This window comes from Gracilinanus agilis, chromosome X, assembly GCF_016433145.1.
Source record: "Gracilinanus agilis isolate LMUSP501 chromosome X, AgileGrace, whole genome shotgun sequence".
NCBI classification, from domain to species: Eukaryota; Metazoa; Chordata; class Mammalia; order Didelphimorphia; family Didelphidae; genus Gracilinanus; species Gracilinanus agilis.
The window spans coordinates 39293141-39297434 of NC_058136.1; the positions used below are offsets into that span (position 1 = coordinate 39293141).

Below are 4294 nucleotides of genomic sequence, written 5' to 3' on the forward strand. Positions count from 1 at the left end.
TTAAAGTAATAACTTTATATCATACAAAAAAAGAAATTTTCAAGTATGAAAAGTGCATTATTGCAATAATACTTCTTTGCAAATTCAAAAATCTTGTTTTATAATAAAACTGTAAAGTGTAAAAAAAAAAAGAATAAAACAATCAGTGCCATCTATTCAAGAAGTCCATCATCTTCTTACAATGTTGCTCAGGAAGTTGCAGAGAAAGACATTTGGAAGCAACATGTAATTGAAAAGAAAGCTACTTGTGTTTTGCCATTTTACATCATTGATGTATTTCCCCCTTCACATACAGGAATTTAAACATTATAAATATTGGTCTGAGGTACCATTATCCATTCTGTGCAGCTGCAACTTGCATATTTCCAAATTCCTCTTCCTCTTCATGTGTACGTTTTAAGTTGCCTGTAGTACCAGACTGAACAGATAACGATTTTTCCAGTTGCAGTGGTGACACTATCTGTATTGTTAATTTTGCTAGATAAATGGCTTCATATTCCTGAAGCTGATGGACAAATCCAGCATTAGGATTAATGCGGAACCTTCTTTCTTGAACGTATGTAAATACCTCCCTGTATTTCACTCCAAATGTTTCCATAATGTATGCAATAACTAAGGCAGCACTTCTGGCAATTCCTGCATTTCCGTGGACAAGAACTTTTCCTCCTGTTTGTAAACTTCCATCAATAAATTCTTTAGTCATGGGGAAAAAACCCTATCATATTTTCAACTGGATTGTCTGTAATATCCAGTACTAAATACCTAAATAATTGTTGAAAGTTTGGTTTAATAAAGTTTGCTTCAGTGTTTTGTCTTATGCATATTACATGGGTTCTTCCATGTTTCTGTGGCATAGGTAGCTTGCTTTTCATAGCTGAAGAATATGGGCCCAAAAACAATCCAGGTAAGATTTCCTGCATCTCTCACCTCATGGGATAGGTCCAATCCTCAGCATCTTCTTTGGACTGTGGTAGGGTGGGATACTCCAACTTTACATCCTCCACTGCCCCAGCCAGCTGGTTGGTGTAGGCTAGAGGGCCAGCTGGAGGTCCTGCCCATAGCCCTCAGGCAAGTTGTGGGACTGCAAGCAGCAGCTGTGGCAGATAGGAGGGATGCAGGCTGGCTACTGATACACGAAGGCCACTAATTCCTGGCAGTGGCGGGGCAGCTGAGCATTGGGTGGCTCGTGCTCTGCCACCATGCTGTTCCTCACCCCCACCCTGCCCCTTCAGCCTCTCGCACTACTAAAGCAGTCCAAAATTGACTTTTATGGGAACGTATTTACAACTGAGAAGAAGTAGAAGAAATAAGGAAATAGGAATCTAACATAGTAGGTAAATTGCTATGATCCCCTAGGTAAATCTAATTAACCCTCAGCAGAGAGTCAGAGGACCAGAGGCCAGTAGGTGAATGAAGCTTCATTCACAGAGTCTCTATTAAAGGGAAGTTCCTTAAGAGAAGTTGAAGAAGATTCAGTCTTTAAATTCACCACGTGGAATTCCAAAGAAGATATTGAGAGCAGTCTCACCAAGGTCTCAGTGCCCCAGCCAGCACTCCTCCATGAACCAGGAAAGCTAGAAGACTCAGCCAGAAGACCTTCTTCTCCAGAAGGTCTCCTCCAGAGGCCTTCACCAGCCTTTCCTCAGCCTCTCACCAGCCTTCATGGCTTGTATAGTGGTTGCCTGTCCCTGCCTCTTTTCACAGGGGCCAGTCACAGCTTCCAAATTGTCTAGCACTGCCCAGGGGATGGGCTTTGTAGGAACTAGTTCGCACCTTCTGGAGGTGTGAATGCTCATCAAAAAGGTTCACACTTTCTGAGGGTGTGAACAAGTTTCTGACTGAGTTAGAAAAAAGAGTGGAACTCTCCAAGTATCTTGTTGGCTTCTCACCTAGCACTAGGTAGGGTGTGAATTCACTAAGTGGTTTTCAAGCTTCTCCCACCTAGTTCAAACTTGGGTTGATTCAAAGTTATTCCCAACCAAAGTGTTAACTCCAATTAGGCAAAAAGAACAAAGGATTCCCTTTTCACAAGTGTGAACTCAAAGATAACCAAGAATTCCCTTTTACATCACCAAAGGTGAAAACATCTCCACTTAACTCACAAGTTGGGAGGTCTGTAACCCACCTGTGTTAGAATGAGTAACAAATCAGAATTTACTGCCTGCCTCCTGGCCAGTCCTAAGAAAAGCGTCTGTTGTGATTGGACATGCAAACTAAGAGGAAGGCATAGAAAGTGATGCAAAAGAGGCCCCTTTAAAAAGAGAGAGTTGAGTGAGCTAGTGTCTTCTGATTCGTGAACAGGACCTACAGGAACTCTTCTGGTTCTGGCTGGAACCTGAAGAAGTGCTGGACCTGGGACCCTGAGACCTTGGTGAGACTGCTCTTAAATCTCTCTCTTAGAACTGCACGTGGTGAGTGAAGAAGACTGACTCCTTTAACCTCCCAGGAGGTATTAGCCTCTGGAAGGCTCCCTTGATTGGGAGAAGCTCTTGTGGGTAAAATTTTACCCTTGTTAATTGACTTTTAGGCTCTGGCTCAGTCTCTGGAGTCCTGCCAGAGTAAAGTGTAGACTTAAATACAAACCTCTTATTCTACCCTTTTCTCATCTCTCTACTTCCATTCTCTCCTATATTTTGTAAATATACTTCCATAAAAGTCATTTTGACTTGAAGTTATTTTTAATTGGGAATGGATAATTATTCAATTCCCTGCCGACCTAACCTTTTAAAATATTCACCCAATCAAAACCTCTTTTTACCCCTTACATAAGACAATAGAAGAGAAGAGGTAAAGTATAAAGGAAGAGGGGTAATAGATGTGTTGAGAGGGGAGATTGATAAAGGGAGAGAAGAGACTGTAGATAGAGTATAGGGATAGAGGAGGAGACAGGAGGGGAGATAGAGATAGATTGAAGAGAAGAGGGGGAGAGAGGATAAATAGGTAGAGAATAGGCAGATAGGGGATAGGAGAAACAGGAGTGGATAAGAGTACAGTGATAGTAGAAAGGACTGATAGAAGAGAAAAGCTTATGGAAGATAGAGGAGGGGGGAGAGAGGATAGGTAGGGTAAGGGAGATAGCGGAGACAGGAGAAGAGGGGAGGAGAGACAGGTGGAGAGGGGAGATAGTATAGAGAGAGATAAAGGAGAGGATAGACAGGTAGAGGGCAGAGGAGATAAGAGAAGATGAGAAATATAGAAGGAACATAAAGGAGAGACGGGATATAGGGAACAGAAGATAAATATAGAAGAGGCGAGATAGTAGAAAAGATAGATGGGGAGACAGACATAGAGAAAAGGAGAAAAGAGATAAATCAAGGATAGAAACATGGAAGAGAAGACACAGGAAGGGAGAAATAGAATATGGATATAGAGGAGAGTAAGGACGACAGGTATGGAAAGGAGAGAGAAGAGAGAAAGAGAGAGAGGAGAAAGAGGAGATTTCAAGTAGAGGAGAGAGATAGAGGCATAAAAATTCACACAAACACACTCATTCTTGCTCTGAAAAACATTAATGCGGCTAATGACATTATTTTGCACCAAACATTACTTCCTATATCAGTCTGTATGCAGAGTTGTTATTAGTCCACATTAGAGCAGTATTTTTCTTTGTTTCATTAATGCTATTTATGATAATTCTAAGAAAAGTTGTAAAGTGTCTACATGTGTTCATATAAAAATACTTATTAAATAATAGGGTTCCCTATTATGTGTAATTTTAAACTTATACAAGGTTCTTACAATGCATAAAACAAAGTTTACTCACTCAGTCAAAGCAAATCTTACATTGAGAAGAGGAATACTTAAATTGGTCAGTGAATTTAAAAAATTTTTTAAATATCAGTTTAACATTATTTTAATATAATTACTTTTCTTTATAATCCTATACATTTTAATGATTCTGAACTGTACTCTGGATTTCCCAGACTGCCAAAGGTGTCTAGCACTGAAAAATAAATTATAGCTTTGATTTTGAGTAAGAGTTAATAAAGATCATGTAGTCCAACCTCCATATTTTATACATTTAAAAACTCAGGTGCAGAGACATAATGTGACCCCCAGTTACAAAGTGAAAGGAGTTAAATAGGTGGGGTGGCATTTTCCTAAAGATATAAACTTTGCATCCCTTATGTGCACCATATCTCATGATGATGAATAACTTTTTACATAAAGATTTTTTTATGAAAAGATCAATTAATTTTCCATCATCATTCATTAATGAGATTATCCTATGTTCTCTGTCTATATATGGGTTGTGTATATGTGTGTGTGTGTGTGTGTGTGTATATATATATGT

General features: G+C 39.5%; 1 pseudogene; it reads right to left on the reverse strand.

Moving 5' to 3' along the window:
- Window positions 1-331: 331 nt before the first annotated feature.
- The window catches only part of LOC123253650, a 119518-nt pseudogene continuing 115555 nt past the window's right edge, over window positions 332-4294 (reverse strand).